Source organism: Cydia splendana, chromosome Z, assembly GCF_910591565.1.
Source record: "Cydia splendana chromosome Z, ilCydSple1.2, whole genome shotgun sequence".
Classification (NCBI taxonomy): domain Eukaryota; kingdom Metazoa; phylum Arthropoda; class Insecta; order Lepidoptera; family Tortricidae; genus Cydia; species Cydia splendana.
In genome coordinates, this window is record NC_085987.1 from 19,878,739 (window position 1) to 19,901,658 (window position 22,920).

Sequence of the window (22,920 nt, forward strand, 5' to 3'; positions counted from 1 at the left end):
TTAATGAATATCAGCTAAATTTTGGACTCAGAATTTATTTATTTTTACCTAGATTTTATGAACAGATATTTAAGGTAATAAGTTAATTATTTATGAAAGTAAGTAATAATTTAAAGAAAATCGAATTATAAAAATAGATAACCATTTGGAAGATATTAGTGTAATGTAAATGATGTAAAATCTACTATAATGTATTTAAGTATTACAGCATATATGATGATATAAATATATAAAAATATTTTTGGTAAAATCCTGCAACACCTATTAAGCTTCCGGGATAACATAGAAGCAGCACTCCTGAGATAAGCTCTTTTACACACTAGCATTTCAAAGATATTTATAGTTAACTATCATCTTCTAAACGATGTGTGATTTATTCACACGTGCTACTCCGTATGCCCGATGCAGGTCTGGAAGCTCTTAGTCCGATTTGCAAGTATTAATCGGAACACCTACCCTACCAGTTTAGCCAGACGGGCTATGACCAACACTTCGTAACCTAAGCGCACCTAGATGATGATGAAAAGAAGTGTCAAAGTATCCACCAGTCATCATAATTACTTACCTTTTTTATATTCAAAAGCTAGGGATGCTAATCCCTTAATCCCATTCCCCAGAACTGATAATCTAGACAGAATTCCTAGTTATCTAGATGTATAAACGAAGCACCGAGTTTATTTGTTAACTATTATATACAAGTGACCTGACCAAATTGACCTATGTATTTCTAAATTACTAGTATTTTACTATTATTACTAGTATTTTTAGTATTACTAGTACTACTGGTTGATATATATTATCGTATCTAGTCTGGTTTCGATTCAGAAATCTGTAGTCAATTTGACCGGTTACTCACCTAGACCCTGTATACTTTCCTTTATTTTTGTCCTTTTATCTCTCCTTGCACCAGCTCTTTGAAGTCCGCAAGCCTGGAACGTAGCTCCTGTTCTCCTCCTTGGTTTGTTTATCAAGTTTCCCACAAACATATACAAATGCTCAAACAGAGTTCCTAGTTGCTAGAACTTAGTTAGTTGGTTAATTGATTTTTAATTGAGTAAATAATCATGGTATATGTTTGCGGTTCCTAATTTATTTATATCAATGACTATTCCAACGTTCAACGAGAGCATATCTGCGATCCTTTAAGTTTTTATGTCACTACTTAAACAACTGAATTTCATAAACTCTTGAGGGTCGCAAATACAGTCTGTTTTGGTTGGAAAAGTATCTCAGGTTCTCTTTTAGGCAGCTGAGTGAAACAAAATAGTACAGGAAAATAAATTTATTTCAATCACATACCACTCATCATAAAAAAAAATACTTTAAATATTGTAATTTTTCATAGACACAATATAAACACAAAATAAAATAATTACAAACATTTCTACGCTTCTTTGATTTACAAACAATTTTACCTATCCTATTTAATAAAGCAAAATATTTCTAATTGTCCTACAAATTAACGAGAAAGAATAATTGATTTTACAATATCTTACCTAATAAAAAAAAAACATATTTTAACCTATCCTTTTAATAATATAAAAAAAACATAAGATTTATTTCAGTGCTTCTTATCATATTTTAATCAACTCTAAGAATCATCTTTTTTCTTAGTATTTATTTTTATTTTAAATCAACTGTCATATCTGGTATAATTTTAATCTACTGTAAGCTCGCCCCCGGATCTGTTATGTAATTTTTGCCCTTGTAATATCTGGAAAGGTGGATTGTATTAAACTTTCCCCTTACTTTATTATTAGTATATGGATCCACAATAATGTGCACATTTTGGAAGGGAATTGCGGCGACGACATAGGCCCTCATAGATTCCTTCGATTTTTTTTGTGATTTTTTGTTGCGCGTTTGATTTGTTAAATTTTTTTATTTTAACCCAGTCTCCTACTTGATATTGTATTAATCTAAAATTCTGATTAAATTTAGCCTGTCTAGTTTCCGCTGCCTTTTTTAAATTTAATTTTACTTTTCCTCATGTCTTCTAAATTAATTTGGATATTTTTTCTAATGTCTTTATCGAAGGACAATTGAGTAGGCTGACCGTACATTACTTCGCACGGCGTGTACCCAGTGCTGTCATGGAAGGTGTTGTTATACAGAACTTCTAGTTTTGGTAGAACTTTAACCCAACTCTGGTGTCTCTTTTCGCAATAAGTTCTGAATAACCTGCCAAGCTCTTTATTGACCCTTTCTGTGGTGTTTGGCCTTGGGTTACGTACCGTAGTATATATCACCTTTACTCCTTCGGTCTTCATAAACTTGCACCATTGTTTGCTAGCGAACTGGCTACCATTGTCAGTTCATCAGTTATTACCGCTTTTGGTTTAATTATTCTAAAAAACTGTTTTATTTTCCCTACTACGATGGCAGCAGTTGCTTTTCGTAATGCATACAGTTTAACAAATTTGCTAAAGAAAACCTGAATTACTAAGATGTAACTCATGCCAAATTGTCCTGAGGGTAAAGGTCCGTATAAGTCCGCCATGATAAGAGCTCCGATGTTGCTAGTAGTTATTGATTGACAAGGCCCTACGTATTTTATTTGGTCAGTTTTCACCATTTGGCAGACAGGGCAAGTCTTTATTATTTGTTTCACATCTCTATTCAGGCCCTTCCAATAAAATCGGTCCTTTATGTACTTTATGACTTTATACGCCCCCTGGTGTCCCATTTCTAAATGAACCTGTTGTATAGTTTCTAGTATCGATTCCTGTGGTAGGTAAATGACCTTTTCACCTTTCCCGTCTGGTGTGAAATATAAAATTCCATTCTCTAGTGAACATCTTTGAATTACTCTCCCCATTTCGTCTAAGATGGCATCATTTTCTAATTCCTGAATGATTAGGCTAATTTCTGGATCATTTCTTTGTAATTTTGGTAATTTTCTCATTTTACGAATTAAGTCCCTATTCACACCTGTTTCCGTATAAAGTATCTCCGGTAACCGTACCTTGTCTTCTTATAACAGATCACCTTGAGGAGGGTATCTAGATAACACATCTGCTCCTATGTTTTCTCTACCTTATATATGTTGAACTTCATATTCGAACTGTTCTAGATAATTTATCCATCTTATAACGCGAGCATTGTATAGTTTCCAATGTTTTACAAATAATTGTGAGGGGGCAGATGAAGGAGGAGCCTCACCGGGATGATGGTAGGTAATCAAAGTCAGGTACCAGGGACGACGTAGGGTGTTTATTAATTTAAATAAAAGGCACCTGTAACAATACAGGTTACGTGTTAACAGATATGTATAAAAACACTTTCGTAATTTACTTATAGAAGGTTAGAAGTTACTATGACTTACAATATGTGCCTTGATGATAATGTAGGTGTCTGGAAGGTGGGCAGGGCCACTAGACTAGCACTTAGTACCGCACAGTACTTATATAAACGTTACACTTAATAAAATCACAATTTAACGGTCGTATTTAGAAAACTGAAGTACAGTCTGTTACAATAAATTATGATGTTGATCGATCGGAGTATGTGATCGAACTGGAATTTGGAGTAGGATTTGAATTTGAAAAGGGAATTTAGAATTTGTATGGTGCCAGAAATAGTATGAAGGTTGATAGTGTAACGTTTCGTTACACGCACCGTTACACTACCGGGGTCGCCCTGGAAGGGAAAATCTTGGGGCTTATGGCCAAAGGATTTTTCCGTAATGTAAAATAATGTAATGAATATGGGTATGGGGAAAGAAAGATATATATAATTAAGTATTGTTCTAACTCTGGCAGAGTTAGCTTTGAATGACGTTATATTAACGTAATATAAATAGTACAAATGAACGTATAAATTCGTACTAAGTAGGTATGTACGAAATGTAATGAGTCCGAAATATATAATGGGGATGAGATATAAATGTATAACATTACCTATATACAATAAGTTATAAGTTAGGAGCTTAGGAGAAAAGTAACTAAGTTTGAGCCAAATAATAATCCAAATAAGGAAAAACAGTATATTGTTTATTTTAGAATTTTGGGTAAAGGTTTAAGATCTCTAATATGCCATCGTCCGAGCATTTTGCCGGACATGTCTTGTAGGACATAGACTAAGGGTGATATTTTTTTAGGATAGACATTTAATTAACTTTGGTGCAAATTTAGCAGAATAGTGTTTAGGAGAATTACTAATTGCGTAATTTCGTTTCCAGACGATGTCATTTTCATTGAATTCAAAATGTTGGTGATGTCTATTATACGATGAAGAATTGGTTTGGTGTGCTCTCCAAAGACGGGCTTGTAATTCAGAGAAAACAGGCTGGCGAAGACCAAGAATATCAGCGTATTCGTCTCTGGGCGTGAATATAATATCACCTGTGAGATCAGATTTATCGTATACTGATCCACATGTGACTAATTCGCGACCAAATACAAGGAAGGAAGGAGTATAATTTGTTGTTTCATTTACGGAAGTATTAATAGCAAATTGTAAATCTATGTAGGTTGATATCCCAATTCCTGTGGTCATTCTGTATGAATGAGGATATTGCTGTGGTAACTTTATTATATCTCTCCACAAGATTTGGTTGTGCGCATTTAATTGCGCAATAATGTATTTTGGGGATATGATAGGAATGGAATAAATCAGTTGTCTCTTGACTAACGAATTGAGGACCGTGGTCAAGAATTATGGTCTGTGGGATTCCGTACACAGGAAAACTAGGTTTTCTAGAATATGAACGATTACTGATGAAGTAGCTCGTTTAATCGCAAAGAGGAGGCAATATTTTGAAAAACAGCAAGTAACGACAAAGATGAATCTGTTGTGTTTTAGTGTAGTAGGCAAGGGGCCGATCAAATCTATTGAAATGCATTGAAAGGGTCGAGAGCATTGCTTAGGTTTACCCATAAGGCCAAGTTTTAGTTGGGTTTGGTGTTTGCAAGCTATGCAAGTCTCGCATTTAGCAATAAAATTTGAAATATCTTTGTACATTCCTGGCCAAAAATATTTCAACTTAACTTTTTTGTATGTTTTAAATGTTCCGAAATGAGCGCAAGTTGGGGTGGAATGATTTTCAGTGATAATGGGTATTCTGTACTGTAGTGGGATAACTTCTTTCCAATTATACTCTGATTGGAGTAACGAAGGGGTTTTTGAGTATCGGTATAATTTATTATCATGTATTATGTAATTTGGAGTGGTGTTGGGGTTAGAACTGCATTTAGCGTAGATATTATTATACCAGTCGTCATTGGTATTAGAACTGTTATAGTTAATAACGTTTACTGATGGTAAGCGTGATAAGGCGTCAGGGATTAGATGATCTTTACCACGTTTATGTTTAATTTCGAAGTTAAATGTAGATAGACGAATACTCCAGCGGGCTAGACGTCCGGTTGGATTATCTAGGTGGAGAAACCATTGTAATGCGGAACGGTCCGTGTAGATTGTGAACTTTAAGCCGTTGTCAAGATAGCAACGCCAATGTTCTAAGGCCAGTAAGACACTTAAGAGTTCTCTTTCTGTAATTGAGTAATTTCTTTGGGGACCAGTGAGGGATTTGCTCATGTAAGCAATGGGTTTCTCAACGCCATCAAATTGTTGGGTCAGCATAGCACCGATGCCGAAGCTGGATGCATCACAGTGGACTGCGAAGGGTTTTGAGAAGCCTGGGCAAGCAAGAACAGGGGTAGAGACTAGAGCTTCTTTAATGGATTTGAAGGCATTGTCTTCTAGTGATGTCCATTTAAATGGTGGTGCTTTTTTGGAAGTGGAGGTAAGTTTTGTTAGTGGTGCAACCTTTGTGTTGACCAACCTACCAACTTGCTGTGCCTAGGAACTTTTTAACTTCTCGAGGAGTTGTGGGGGGTGGGATGTTAAGTATTGCTTTAACCTTGTCAGGATCTGTTTGAAATCCGTGTTCATTAACTATGTAACCAAGATATTTAAGTTCTTTTTTGAAAAATGAATACTAGCCTTTGGTAAACTTTATTAAGTAAGGTGATGTGTTCATCAAAAGTTTTACTTATGATGATAATATCATCTAAGTAGGTAAATACTGAATTATCTAGGTTTTCAGAAGGGAATAACGCATCCATAAAGCGTTGTTGGGTAGCAGGGGCATTAGTCAATCCAAAAGGCATTACGCGAAACATGTACATGCCTTTTGAGGGGGCGTGGAAACTAGTTTTAGGTCTATCAGAGGGGCGTAGGTGTATTTCCCACAATACTTGTGCTATGTCTATCGATGATAGATATTTAGCATTTTTTTAATTATCTAGAATGTTTGAAATGAGTGGGAGTTTGTAGGCGTCTTTGCGCGTAACCGAATTTAGTTTACGGCTGTCGATGCAAAAACGCCACGTTCCATCTTTTTTAGGAGTTATTATGACAGGGTTTAGCCATGGGCGTTCACAGGGTTCGATAACATTAAGCTTTAGCATTTCATCAACTTCTTTGCATAAAGCTTTTTGTTTCTCTGGAGAAAGCCTATAGCATCGCTCTTTGATTGGTGGATGGTCACCGGTATCTATGTGATGTTCAATGAGGTGGGTTTGTCCTAAGGGTTTGGTTTCTGTTGAAATATTTTTAAATTTTTCAATAATAGTATCTGAAATTAACTATCGTGTTTCAGAAAGGTTGTCATAATTAGTGATGTGTTGGTCACTGGTGGAAATAACTAGGGTATCTATGTGTTTATCAGTATATGATGTTATGTCAGGTAATATATGGGGAGCTATATTGCATTTTCTCCAGAAATTTGTGCCTAGAATCAAGGGTTGCTTTACAGTAGGGATAACATGAGCGGTAATAATAGCCACAATATTTTTGTACGAAATTGGCAGTTGAATTGTATGTACCAATAGAGTATATAGGGTAGCCGTCGGCTACAGAGCCTACGACTTTATGGTCGTAATTTATGGTAAAATTGTGGGATAAGAGAATTTTATGAGAATTATTTCCGAAAGTAGTTAAAGCATTGCCACTGTCTAAGAGGCCACATAAAGTTAAATTATTTGTCTGGATGTTGACATAAGGTCGTTCATCGTATGGATCTTGAGTGATGTAGTATTGTATGATGACATAAATACATAATTTAATGGTATCTAACCATTGGTTCCATTCTGTAACAGTAGTTTTATTTAAGTTACTTTTCTCCTTTATGCGTTTTTTGGAAATTTATGGCAAACTGTACATTTTGAAAAGGTGACATTTTGTTTGCCACAGCGGAAGCACACTATATTTTTATTTGTACAAATATCTAAAGAGTGGTCGTTTGTTCTGCAACGCGGACAGGTGTAACGTAACGTAGAAAGTGTTGCTGTTACAGTATGGATCGGTTTATTATATGGGAATGGTGGTATATATGGTTGGGAAGGGGGGGTATGGTTAGAATCTTGTTGAATGATGGTAAAGTTGCTAGAGCTATATGTAGAGGTAGTATTACAGCTTTCGTACCATTTGCACGATTGGAATAATGTTTCTATAGATGTAACATCTGTAGGAACTAATCTGGAACTGTAATATGGGCTCATGTTTCTACGGAGGATATCTATTTTTTGTTTTTCTGAAAGGGGTTCATGTAATTTGGAAAAGAGGGCTTCCATGGCTGAAAAATACATTATTATTCGTTCATGTTGTTTTTGTTTACGGGAATGTATATTTTGTAGTAAGTTGTGGTCATGGTCATGTAATTCGAAATCTTTTAAGTAGTGTCCGACCGAAACATGTTTTTTTGCCGAAACCGAAACCGAATGTTCGGCTTTGACTCTAGTTTCGGCCGAAACCGAAACCGAATCCGAACCTTTTGTAGACTTGTTTAAATCGTTGAAAAAAATGACATAAAACCGCTTTTACACCCATATTATGGGGCTGTCAACACCCAATGTCCTTGAAATTGATGTTACTTAAGCAGTTTTTTAAGAAAATTACTAGAGATAGACCAAGATAATTCTGCAACGATTTTGATAACACATGCAGTGCAAGTGTTATTTTAAACGTCAAAACTTCTATGAAATTATGACGTATAAATAACATTTGCACTAGTTGCACTGCGTATGCTATCAAAATAATTACAGAATTTTCATGGTCTAACTCTATTCATTCACCAGTCAAGCCAACATGTAGATACAGGGTCAACCAAAAACGCGAGCGCAGCGAGCGCGAATTTTTTGTTGACTACCGATCTTCACCTGGGCCTAAACGTCCGAAGTGCCCCAGTGAGGCGAACTTTCATGCGAAGTCAAAGCCGTGCTTCAGGCTTCAGGATAAGTAGTTGACCACAGACTCCAACCAATGTCCATTGTATTAAAAAGCGAGATATTTCGACTTTTAATCCGAAGGTCGCAAGTACAAACCTCGGCTCGTACCAATGAGTTTTTCGGAACTTATATATACGAAATATCATTTGATATTTACTATTTTCTTTTCGGTGAAGAAAAACGTCGTGAGGAAGCCGGACTAGTCTCGATAAGGTCTAGTTTACTCTCTGGGTTCGAAGGTCAGTCTGATGGCAGTCGCTTTCGTAAAAACTAGTGCCTATGCCAATTCTTGGGATTAGTTGTCAATTTGACCCCAGGCGCCCATGAGCCGTGGCGAAAATTCCGGGATTACGCGAGGAAGATGATGAGTTTTCTTATTATTCTTTTGCCCAGGCCCAGTAACATGCGACAGTGCTATCTCATTTACTCCGATACAATTAGACAGTGTGCGCGTTATAGGTATTAACAGCCTCTTAAGACTGCGTCGACCGTCTAGTGGCGCCCTCATTAGTGGAATTGTGTTTTATAATAAACCAATTAATTTCTGTACCTATACATGAATCAGTATATGTAGGTACATATTAATATTGTTGTCCTACTTATTCCCCAACTTTTGGTCTTTGTCACATAATTTAGTTTCATAATACGAAGTACCATTTAGTAAGTTTCGGCTCGGCCGAAAGGTTCGGCCGTTTTTTGGCCGAAACCGAAACTACAGCCGAAACATGATTTTTTGGCCGAAACTGGCCGAAACCGAAACCGAAACCGAACCTTCGGTCGGACACTACTTTTAAGCAGTGGGTTTTAAATGTTTTCCAATCTGTAAGGGTTTTTTTCTCTGACCTATACCCTGGGACCTATAGGAGGGCCTGATAAAAAATATATTTGTGTAAGCGTTTGTCGTCAATGTTACGCGCAATTGCAAACTCTTCGATGTTTCGAATAAAATCATAAGGGCAACTATCGCCTTTATAGTTGAATTTTTTAAAATCGCTTGGCTTTGCTTCGGAGAGGTTCGTTAATTTTCGAACAAGTAGGTCTAAATTTGTGGAATCATCTATCAAAGAGGTTGCTGACGCGTAAGTTGACGTTGTTGTTGACGGTTGTGACATGTTAAATTTTGTTTGACATTTTGACAATAATTCGCATATTTTCGAATAGTTGTCAATAATTTCTGGAGATAATTCAGTGGTAATAAAGATGAATGAAGAGAGAATGAAATAAGAAAACCGCTATTCTATCGTGCTTTGCTTGGTTGGTAGTCGCAAGCTGCAGTTGAGAAGAAACTATTGTGAGGCATATGCTAATTTCGGCGATATCCTGTTCAAGATCATATGGACTGGGGAGATACGAACACGGGTCCGCAAACAAATCTGGTGTGAGGAGCTGTCTTAAATCATCAGCCTGCGCGGTGGCTGGGAACTGAACGGTCCTGAGTTTGAGCTCATAGATGAGTTCTGGTTTATTTAATAGTGCTGGATTCATTGTTTATTAAAGTGGATACCTATCACGAAGAGAATAACTGATGTTGTTATCAATATAAATAAAATATTTAGTTATTAAATTTTATTTTTTATTGAATCGAAAGGAGAAATAAGAATATAGAAGTTTATTGGGATATTAGGCTTAAGTGTATATTCATTTAATCGGGTGAAGGATAAGCTATTGGATTATCTCCAACAGTACTGCCGTAAGTCAGTATTGGCTCGCACTTCAGTGACTCCAAGGAGTTTTAAAAACACTTAGGATTGAAACCAATTTGTGAGATCTCAGTGGAAATCTTGGATTGTGTAATTGTATGAGATAGATGTTTTGTGTAATCACTATGTTAAGAGTTTTGTAACGTGGCGCGACAAAATGCGTTGGACGCTGGCATAAGGGAATACAAAATAAGATAAGATTATGTAGATAGATAGATTTTATTAAGATGATGATAGATGGGTGATTATGTGTTTGGTTATTTAAGGTTGTGTTGGATTTTTAGTTAAACGGTCGAGGGTTAGATAAAAAGGTTGGTTGCAAAATAGGAAATAAAAAAAATGATGTTAGGCCGAGAGATATTTCGAAAATTTGGGTTGGGTCGACTATAACCTTTTTGAATTTGGAAAAATCTTAAAATTAGCAATTACAAGTAATATATAAAAAAAAAAATTGGTACAAAAAGGTAGTAAAACTGGAACGGAGTACGGTAGTTGGGTAGGAGCAGGCACTGGCACGGAGGAACCGGGCTGTTCGTAGGGTGGGTGGGTGTCTGGTCAGGTCCGGGTTTGATCACGTTGGCGCCAGTGTGAGGGGGCAGATGAAGGAGGAGCCTCACCGGGATGATGGTTGGTAATCAAAGTCAGGTACCAGGGACGACGTAGGGTGTTTATTAATTTAAATAAAAGGCACCTGTAACAATACAGGTTACGTGTTAACAGATATTGCAGTAAAACAATTGATTTTTGCAGATCACGTATAATTTTACACACTTTTATCAAAAAAAAATTACAAACTGTATAAAATTTAATTTTCACAAATTCCACTAAAAAAACTAATTAATCGTTTTAAATTATTTGTCTGCGTTTCGCATAGATGAAAGGTAAAAAAAAAGAATACGGTTGAGAATTTAGCTGGAAAGGAAAAAGATGTATCAATGCGGCGAATATAATGGACGATGATGGTTGACAATTTGGCGAATGATACCTAAATTTTGAACCGCTTGTTTATACCGCCCGTCAAGCGAGGCTTTTTGAATTTTGAGGAGTTGTAGGAAGAAAAAAGAAGAGGTATGCGGATCACAGATATTAACAAATGGCGAAACAAAAATAAATATATGTATAAAAACACTTTCGTAATTTACTTATAGAAGGTTAGAAGTTACTATGATATACAAATGTGCATTGATGATAATGTAGGTATCTGGAAGGTGTGCAGGGCCACTAGTACCGCACAGCACTTATATAAACGTTACACTTAATAAAATCACAATTTAACGGTCGTATTTAGAAAACTGAAGTACAGTCTGTTACAATAAATTATGATGTTGATCGATCGGAGTATGTGATCGAACTGAAAATAAAATCATTGAATGGAATTTGGAGTAGGATTTGAATTTGAAAAGGGAATTTAGAATTTGTATGGTGCCAGAAATAGTATGAAGGTTGATAGTGTAACGTTTCGTTATTTATTTCGCACCGGTACTATATATAATAGGGCTTTGTGATCAGTTTGTATGATGACCTTTGATCCCCTTAGATAAGTCTCAAATTTCTCTAAACAAGCTATTACTGCTTAAAATTATTTTTCTGTTGTAGTGTAGTTAAGTTGAACCCCTCTCAATGATTTACTGTGAAAACCTAATATTTTATTATTCTCATTTGTCCATTTTCGTCAAGTTGGTAAAGGGCGCCGGCAATGCTATGCTATAGGCCTGACCCATCACATTGCAAGTAATAAACCTTTTTGAAGTCGGGATGTTGAAGCTGTATTACATCAATGAAGGTCGTTTTTACCTTTTCAAAAGCCTGTTGTTCTTCTAATCCCCATTTCTAAGCTACATTTTTCTTTAATAAATGGCATAAAGGTTGTATGTAATTATTGTAGTTAGGTACGAACCTCCTATAGAAATTACAGAGTCCTAGGATAGCCCTGACATGCTTGATTTTCTTTGGAACTGGGAAATCCTGGATCGCCTTAACTTTTTCAGGATCTGTCCTTATTCCGTCAGTGGATATAATATATCCTAACATGTTTACTTCTTTGCACAGAAATTTGCATTTCTCTAGGTTGCATGTAAGTCCAGCCTTCTGTAATTTCCCCAGTACTATGTTAATATGTTCTAAATGTTGTTCCAAGGTGCTTGTTGTTATTATAGCCAAGTCATCCAGGTAATTAACACAGAACTCGCGGACATCGTGCCCCAAAATATGATCCATAGCCCTACTAAAACTTCCTACTGACTTCTTTAACCCTTGGGGCAACGCGTTGTATACATATGACTTTCCATTAAATGTGAATCCGGTATATTTTTTACTCTTTTCTGATATGGGGATCTGGAAATATGCATTATTTAGATCAATAACACTAATATAGTTGGCTCCATGAAATGAATTTAAAACATCTAGCTGTAAAGATGGCTTCTCAGTTTCCGCAATCAAGTATTTATTGATCTCCCTTGCGTCTAGTAGTACCCTAATGGACCCATCCTTTTTTAGGGTAAACGTTAGTGGGGTGCAATATTCTGTCTGTGAACGACTTATTATTCGTTGATTTCTAGTTCCATTAATTTATTTTCGACTTTATCTCTATAGGAATAAGGTACAGGATATGTTTTCTTTACAATTGGTGTATGTTTTTCCATTTTAATTATATGTTTATAACAGTTTGCTCTAATAATTTATGGTATTTTTCTAGAAGGTTCTGTAAGGCCTTTCGTTCATAATTTTGTAAGGCTACCCCCGTTGTATAGGTCCCGTGCGTGTAAGACTCTTCTATGTAAGCTTGATTTCTCAAATCACATTTATCCTCTTGAGTATGAAATCTAACCCATTCGTTTTTACCGTTATGACGAATGTTTACAGCGACATCATCTTTATGGAGCTGTATTGTTACTTCTTTCTCTTTTAACCAGTCAAAACCGAGTATTAACGGAAAAATCAAGTCAGGAATCACTACAAAGCTAACGTCCATTTCGAGAACTTCTAATTTTACAGGCAACCAACAACACCATGTATTTAATTTCTTTACTTTTATGTCCAGAAGCTGACTTTATATAAAAGGATTTGATTGGCATGAATGGAATATCGGGATGTCTATGCCTTAATTCATCCCATAATTCCTGAGATATACACGTGACGTCACTACCAGTATCAAGTAAAGCTGCTATATCGCATTCCCTAACATGAATTATTATTTCAGATCTAAAATGTTCGCGCCCATTTTTTTCATTTTCTAATTCCTCAAAAACTGAATTAATATTTTTTTCAGTCCTTATCAGGTCTAACTGTTCCCCTTTTAATTTTAAGACATTTACTATGAAATCTAGTTCTACAACTTCTGTTTGATCGTTATGAACGTAACCTAACCCTTCATTTTGCTTTCTATTTGGTATTTTGACCTCTATAGGCGCGCGCAATACCCTTCCATTTATGCCCAACAACTGACCGGGTTTCCAGTTCATTTTATTCATCATATTTAAAATAATGACCCTATCTATAGCTGATCCGGGACCTTTTCACCAGCTTTCTCTAGTTTTCCGAGTCTTCAATCTCTATTGCCGCGTTGTTTCTTCGGTCTTTGTTCTCCGGTCGACGCCAGTTGGTATAAGTGTTCTGTGGCTGCGTCTTCTTCTTGTCATTGGCTTTTGTAGTGGTAGTTTTAGTATTACTGAAGCGCGGCTCCTGTTTATTGACGTCATCCATCGAACGAAGGAACTCGGCTGCCTCGAGGATGCTGACTGCTTTAGATGTGACGAACGCTTGTTGAATGTATCGTGGGAAGTGCCGCATGATGTCCGTTACCAATTGTTCTTCAGGTACGATGTAATTTAACGTTTTGGCTTGACCTACTATTTTGATAAAGTAATTATGCATCGATGATTCTTCGGTCTTGTCCCGTAGCCCGTGCACTATTTTTCTTCGCAGCTCGTTTTGCTCGTACTCCCCCCAGTATGCTTTGAGGAAGTCTTTTTTGAAATCTTCTACTGTAGTCCAACAATCTTTGTAAACCCGAGCCCAGTTTAGTGCAGGTCCCTCGAGACATTCGGGTATAGTTTCCAATTCGTGGCCTTCTACTGCTATTTTGCGTAGATATGCGTCCAAGTCTTCTAGGAAGGTGAAGGTGAAGGTGAGGTGGTGAAGGTGAACTTGGGTTTTTCCATATTGATGTTTTTTATGTTGTAAGTAATTGTTTTCTTTTCTTCGTGTGTTAGATCTGGTTCGCGTTCTTGGAAATGTTGCTCGTCCTCGCCCCCATCTTCGATAATTTCTTCGACTGGTTCCTCCTCTTGAGCCGGGTAGATTGCGGCCTGTAGTTCGTTTCTTAATTCACTTAAGCCGGCAATCATTTTTTGCTCTGTTCTCCTCAACATATTGTAGAAAAGACCTCTTCCTGTTGCTGCTGAAGTAGGTGGCTTCCTTTAAATAATGGTTCTTACAACTTGTGTTCTTCGTGGTGGTTCTACTGGAGGCGTAGTTTTCTTTGTTTTCTTAGTTTGTACGTTGTCTGGAACCCTGGCTGATGGTTGTACATTTTCTTGAACCCTGGCTGATGCCTGTTCATTGTCTCGGACCTTGGGTGATGCCGTTTTTTTTCTCGCTGGTCGGTTCATTTTATATCCATGAACCTTGAATATATTAAAAAAAAGTCTGAGTCAACTATAGTTTTTAATTTTCTATACCTCTCCGCTCAAAATACCCCCTTTTTAATGCTAAATGTTTACTACGAGGTCTTTATTTTGCTATCTATTTTTTTTTTGTATCAATTATCAAAGTTTATTTTTATTGTACCTAATAACAATTGATTTTATAAATATGTTGTTTGTTTTTATTTTGAGTCCAAAATATAGTGTACTCATTCCATTTCACGTACAACAAAATGTAGCCTGAAAGGCTACTTTCTATTATTTAATTTTTAGAAACCTCGGTATCCAAAATGAACCTAAAAGGTGCATTTTAGATCCCTCGGTCACGGAACCAAAATGTAACTCTCGCCCACATACTTACTTACCTAACTTTACTTAACTTACCATCATATAAACACCCCCCCTTTAGATTTACCCGTAAAATATGGCCATGTGATCATCTAGTTAGAAGTTAGGACCCCTCGAAGTGAACCGCGGCAACTGAAATTCATTAATGAATATCAGCTAAATTTTGGACTCTGAATTTATTTATTTTTACCTAGATTTTATGAACAGATATTTAAGGTAATAAGTTAATTATTGGCGACATTAGCTAGAAAGACGTAATGGCGACATAACGGCGACATAACGGCGACATATTGGCGACATAACGGCGACATAACGACGACATAATAGCGACATATTGGCGACATAACGGCGATATAATAGCGACATATTGGCGATGTAATACACTTTAATAGCACATAACTGTCCAGATCCCGACACGTCGCGTGTAAACCTTTGTCCTTATAATTGCCCAAAACTCAGTACCACTAACAATATCAAGTACCTCGGTGTTATTATCGATCAGCATCTTAACTTTAAAGCACACATCGTATCTCTGACATCTAGAGTCAGAAAATTAATTTATGTTTTTAAAAACATAAGACATGCAGCAAATCAAACTCTTATTAAATCCGTCTATCTAGCACTTTGCCAATCACTGTTAGTATATTGTATCACGTCCTGGGGAGGAGCCAACAAGACAACGATCATCGATTTAGAAAGAGCTCAGAGGGCAGTTCTCAAAGTTAGCACTTTCCGTCCCTTACGTTATCCCACGACTCAATTGTTGACCGAGTGTAAAATTCTGAGCGTTCGACAGTTATTCGTCTTGAACACAGTAGTAAAAAAACATTCACTCATACCCTATAACGCCCAGATCTTATCTGGCAAGCGACGTGCTGACATCGTTAGCACCAAAGATTCATTCCGCTCCGCAAACACACGTAAGTTTTTTGTTTCCTCGGCTATTTCCTTTACAATAATTTCAATCTGCTATTGAATATTTACCCAATGCCCAGTAAAGTCTGCATAAAAGCGGTACAAACGTTGCTCATTGGCAAGACGTACGAGGACACAGAAAGACTACTGGTAATAGTCACATAGAAGTTAAGAAAAGTTGGAGAGATTTATATGTGTGTACAAACAAACTGTTAAGTATGTCACCACTTAACGTTCTAAAGAGTAGATGATAGCCATAGTCATATAGTTTATTGTTATTATAAATAAATAATCACCTTGTTTGGTAAGCACTTCCCCACTTATTATACACTGACCTACAAAACGTGCATACCTAAGATACAAGTAAATGTTTACTTAGTTTAGGTATTGTTATTAAATTTCCATTAGAGACAGAAAATACACATTTGTATCGGTATTAAATTTCTTAAATTGATCTTTACCTATTTTAACTTGAATCCATGAATGAACTAGTATTTAAGTATAAATTGTATAATTACCATTGTATCAATCAAATTAGCATAAGTTTTTAAATGAATAAATATTATCTAATCATCTTATCTTATAATAGTGACATAATGGCGACATAATAGCGACATAACGGCGACATAACACCGACATTAGCTAGAAGGACGTAATGGCGACATAACAGCGACATAACCTCGACATAATAGCGACATAACGGCGACATAATAGCGACATAATGGCGACATTAGCTAGAAAGACGTAACGTCGACATAATACCGACATAACGGCGACATAACAGCGACATATTGGCGACATAACGGCGACATTAGCTAGAAAGACGTAATGGCGACATAACGGCGACATTAGCTAGAAAGACGTAATGGCGACATAACGGCGACATGATTCAAAACAAAGACAACTGGCGACATAACAGCGATATACTGGCGACATATTGGCGACATAACGGCGACATAATAGCGACATAACGGCGACATAATAGCGACATAACGGCGACAAAATGGCGACATTACGGCGACATAACAAGATAAACATTATTCCAAAAGTACCAGGATACCAGAATTGCAGAAGAGGTTGTTTGTCTTGTAACCTACTAACGACACACAACTGACGACAGCTGACTTATCAAGACAAACATTTACCAAAAGTACCAGGCTACCAGAATTAAGGAAGAGGTCTTTTGCCTCGTGGCTTGTAACGGCGCTTGATTCAAGAAGGATTATAAGTTCCATTTTGTTTACTAAGCCATATTCCCTAAATATTAACGTTCACAATTGCTTACTTCAGAGTATAAATCATGTCCTTTTTACTCACGCAGTTTAGAGAAAGACGGAGCTATTTTTAATGACATCTACACACACATTCATAGGCAATAGTCGAGTAGTCAGTTTGAGTAGACTAAATTATGATAAAAGGGAACGTTCGAAAACTCATCACGTACGAATTTGTTAACATTATTTTACTTTGAGATATTTTTAGTTTCTTTCTAAAAAAACACTCCCGTATTGAAGTATTTTACGTTTGTTAGTAACAAATATATTATTTAAGATATTCGGAATTTAGAGGATTAATTATTATAATATTTTAATCATCTTACGAATTTTAGATTCTATGTTTCGAAAATGTACCATGGCATCAGCGTAACGGAACGTCGAGCTGTCAACGTTAGTTTCACTGTCAACGTCAATACCAATTTGTTTTGATTATTTAGGCTTATTTTGTTTATTTCTAAGTCAAAATGAGGATTAATTAAAAAAAAGACGCATGTGGTAAATAATGAAACATGGAATTAAGTGTTTCAAGTTTCAATTGTTGGAATATTCCATGGAATTATGAATGAAATATGCGACTGTAAAGGACTTTAGTATTACAAGGTATTTCCTTCTATTTACTGTGTTTTGTAATAAAAAATGAGACCAATACTAGGAAATAGGCATACGACTAGTCACAGCCGGGATATCCCTATTATATGCCTGCCGAGTATGATATTAAACACACAGCAAAGAAATTATATTTTATGAACGTAAGGCCGGTAAATGTTATGTTATGGCGATTGAAAATATATGTATGTATAATTACTTTTCTCAAAAAATGCGTGGAAATACTTATAAAAGTTCAAAAAAGGACGGGACGTAATGACAATATTTCCACGCATGTTTGAGAAAACTTAATTTACTTAATAAACTAACATCATTTTAATAGGTAACAATCCTAAAAATGTAATGGTTTCCGAATCAAATTATATAGTTAGGGCGAGCGAAGCGAGCCCTATCACTAATCGACGAACTATGCATTCTTGTGGTACACTTTACGGAAAAACTACTGCACTGTTAGGTTTGAAATTTAACATAGTAATTTAAATTCATGTCTAGATGTGTTATCAAACATAAAAATATCATTTTATAAACCTACATAAATAAAATAAAGTAATAACACTTTGTATTACTACTAGCGCCATCTGTTGGCAAAATGATGAATTAACATTCGTGCTAATGTTAATTATTTCTTTCTCTAACAGATGGCGTTAGTAATAAATAAATAAATAAATATTGGACATTCTTATACAAATTGACTACTTAAGAAGGCTTGTGTTGTGGGTATTCAGACAATACGATACCTATGTGGTGTTTTCAAGTTTAATAATGTCAATGGCGCTTACGCCATTAACAACGATGAATACCAAAGTGGGTACAATTTTGGATTCAACCCACCTCGCTTCACTTGGTTTGATTCCCATTTTAGCAATTAAGTTTTTGTGAATACCTACTAGAACAATCAATCTTGCTGTATATTTACTGCGGAGGTCAATTTACTCGTATATTTTGTGACGCTGACGATGTGATGATCAGTCATGTTGTGTTAGCAAACTTAAATCGGGTATTTTCAGTTCGAGATACAGTTTTGGCGCCATTCATTTATTACGTAAGACGATTTTGGGGTGGAGGGGGGGGGGGGGGGGTCGAACATATCTTATTTTTTCTTACAAGGGGTCACAAAGATGCGATATATTTATTTAATTTCTATGAAATTATGACGTTTAAAATAATACTTCCACACTCTATGCTATCAAACACGGTGCAGAGTTAGCTTAAACGAGCTCAAGTACCTTTGTACAGGTACAAATAAACATTCATAAAAATATTTTTTTGAAAATAAATTATATTGGTGGCTGGACGGGGTCAGCCTATTCTTATTATTTCTTACATAGGGCTGGGAGGGGGTCAAAAGCTAGCAAAAATTGTCTTACGTAATTAATGAATGGCGCCTTTAGTGTTACTATTGCTTGGAACTGCTAAAATTATAAATAAAGATAAGCATAATTAATACAAACTTCAGTGACTTAGGGCCGATACAGACGGACTACAACCCGACTGCAACTTGTATGGGAACTGCACGCCAATCGAAACGTCGGCGTGCAGTTCAGCAAAATGACCCAGTACCCTGGCAGTACCTAGTGGAACTCAGGTTTGGTGTAACAAAGGCACATTATGGTTTGGTCATCCGACTCATCTTGATGAGCACTTAGGAGAGTAGTACCCAAGATAGAGCCGATGCCGAACCCTGGCAGTACCTAGTGGAGCTCGGGTTTGATGCAACATACATAGACACACGCTGTTTTTGATATCCGACTCGTCATGATGATCACTGGGTAGATCGGTACTTTCAGTACCCAAGATAGCTGATGCTGAACCCTGACAGTGCCTAATGGAGCTCGGGTTTTATACAACATAGGCACACGCTGTTTTGGTCATGCAACTCGTCTTGATGAGAACTTAGGAAAGTAGTACCCAAGATAGAGCTGATGCTGAACCCTGGCTGAACCTAGTGGAACTCGATCAGGTTTGATGCAACATAGAGACACGCTATTTTGGACATCCGACTCGTCATGATGAGCACTTGGGAGAACAGTACCCAAGATAGAACTCATGCTGAACCCTGGCAGTACCTAGTGGAACTCAGGTTTGTTGCAACATAGGCACACGCTGTTTTGGTCATCTGACACGTCTTAATGAGAACTTAGAAGAGCAGTACCCAAGATAGAGCTGATGCTGGACCCTGGCTGTACCTAGTGGAACTGTGTGTGTTAGTTTATGTGCGGAGCAGCGTGATTACCGCCAGTAGGTGTCCAGACGGGATAGTTTTTCGATCAATTGTGTGGAGTGGACGCAAAAATAAATTCAAGAACATTGGCTCGCTGACCCAACATTATGTAGGAAAGCCAGTTGGGTTCCTTACAAAAAGTACTGGGCGACCGTGTAGGATGTAATGCACTTATGAAATTGTATATTACGTGTGGATGATATTGGCAATTTGATTTTGTCGTCTGGACACGTTTTTAAAGGACAAAGTAAAAGCTGTAACAGACAGGCGTACCGGACAGCAACCCGTTCGGTACGTTAAGGTAGAAAACCTCCGCGAGCCCTTACAAAGCTCTGCTTTTTGCTAGTATATACCTACAACATAAGTTGCCAATGTTGATCAATTACACAATAGTACATTACTACAGAGGCCGGGACGAAAGGGGTTGCCGGCTGAAGACATATAGACGGCCGAGCGAAGCGAGGTCGGATAGGTCTGAGCGCGGGCAACCCCATTTCCCGCCGAGGTATGTATAGTGCTTTTCTCAAACATGCAATCATGGTCTTCCATTCCCAGAGTGACACGGGCCTACGTCACAATAACATTGCCACTTTATTTCAACATAACATGTTACATGGGTACATTATACCTATGGTTAATAAGTTAAAATATTTCTTTATAATTTTATAATTTTCATTTATATGTATTTTAGCTTAAATTTTACAATAACACGTCATTTTTAATTACTCGTTAGCAATATCTTCCGATTCACGAAAGAAATTTCAGACGTTCGGGTAATTCTGTTTACACTACTGACAACACAGGATAGCGCTGTGCACATTTGACAATTCGGATCTAGATAACTTCATGCCCTGACCGTCATCCTTGTCGAACGCGTGTTAATTGTTATTTCCTTCTCGCTCAGTGTCAGCAGTCGCAGTGTTTTCCAAACTTTTCACGCCGTAAGCTTGGTAATTAATGTGTAACTGTGAATTAGTTTTTCAAACGTTTGTCTTGTATAGATAAATAAAGTTTCATTTAATACATTAGATTTGTTTTATTTTACTATGTTTCTACATGAATAACTTAAAATTAATGCCGTTAAAATAATTTTCACCGTTGGTTAAAATTCTCCCACATTTCAGAGTTTGAGAACCTGTAAACAGCATGATGACGTAGGCGCGTGTCAGTTAGGTCATACGCGAATCTCGGAATGGAGTACCAGGCGGAGTATATTATTATACCATGCATGCAATGAATTAAATAAAATAAAAAATCCACGAAACCCAAGTTTTATTTATAGAAAAAACTAAAAGTAAACTACACCCAAAATATAACCAACACGTACCTATATCATTATCACGCGTATGTTTTACACGAGTCGTGTATTTTTACTACCCGTATATTTTCATGTATCTTTGATTTTTTCGCCTTGTATCCGTCTGACTGTCGTTTTCGTCACATAAGTTTACATAGTCTTTCATGTTGATATCATGTTTCACATACATCGTTGCTTTATGCATGGAGTAAATAAGTATAATTTCCACAGTGTTCACGAATTTGTAGTTACATTCATTTAAAATATGCCACAAAACTGTTTCTAATAAACTGTAAGCCATTTTTCTTAGTTTCTCAAATAATAAAATTGCCATAAGAAACCATATACATACTTCGTCTTTGACTTGGCGGTAGAGGCAGCAAGTTATTAAAATCAATTCTGCTTACGCTGCCAATTCCAACACAATTAATATTAATATTAATTTCATTATTTCGTCGAAACTCATATTAAAGTCAAAAAATCAACAACGCACCATAAATCCAATAAAACAGAAGGTTTAAGCCTTGATGTCAACTGTCAACAACGGAAGTGTAAATAAAATTCCGGACACAAAATATATTTTAATTACTGTTTTACGTACTAAAATCGTACTCAAATCACTTAGCAGCATAATATATACATTCTCACTTCTGAAAATTTTATGTTTGAGTGGATATTTTCGCATTTTCACAAAATAGTCTACTCTGAAGTTTTCCATATGTCAAACCACTAACTTAAAGAAGAATATCTTATCGAAGCGTGCAAAGCTGTCTTTTTATCTGCGGCAGATTCCAAAGGCCGAAAATAACCCAGCATCCTACAAAGAAAAAAGAAGTTCCGTTTGCGCCCGGGGACTGCGCCCTCGATGTGACAGTGCTGACATTTGTCATCTCAGTTTTTTATTATTTTTGTAAACATTGTATTATCTTATAGTTTTCGTATGGTTTATCTTATTTTAACGTAAGTTCTAGTTTTTACACATTCTTAGTTTTAAGCCTTGGTGGATGCAGACCTCTACGGCAGCCACTGGCAGCTCGTCTTCACAAGCATTTCCTTGCAATCAGTGCCACAAATCGTTCTCAACAACTCACGGCCTGAATATTCATATAGGAAAATGTCACAAAACTACAAATTCGCACATCATCGCTACATGCCCACCCGCCGTAGGGCCCCAACCCAGTCCGTCAACACCTCAGCAGAACGTAAACTTCTTCCATCTCCACCTCAGCCACCTTAAAAACAACATTCCTGTGATTAAAAGAATACCGCGTGGTGCAAGAATTGCCGTAGCAACCCGACTAACCGATGTCATCAATACATGCGTAGAAAGCAATAGCCTAGATTCCTGGGAAAACCTTCTTACATTCTCATTTTCCACTCTTCATGCTACTTTAGACAATAATCGACTATCACTTACTCAAAAAATAAAAAACAACTGTGCCCACCCCCTTAATCACCAGATTCCCATTTATCATCTAAACAACCATCTTTCTTATAGTTCATGCAACAACTTGAAAAAGACTGTAGAGGGAAACGTGAGCGATGGTGACTTGAAAGGAGCTGCACGTTTGCTTTTTTCAACTGACGTACTGTCTGTGGACTCGACTGAAACACTTTCGGCTCTACGCGACAAACACCCGTCCGCCCCAGCAACTCCATACTTCCTAGATCCGCCTACAGAA

General features: G+C 36.7%; 1 long non-coding RNA gene across 1 annotated transcript in view; it reads left to right on the top strand.

Annotated features, from left to right (window-relative positions):
* Nucleotides 1–22,920, top strand: part of LOC134804945 (uncharacterized) — a 254,799-nt gene that overhangs the window by 85,683 nt on the left and 146,196 nt on the right. Inside the window, exon 2 of the long non-coding RNA XR_010146205.1 lies at nucleotides 8,601–8,721. This is a non-coding gene — a long non-coding RNA (uncharacterized LOC134804945). The remainder of the gene's footprint in view (nucleotides 1–8,600; nucleotides 8,722–22,920) is intronic.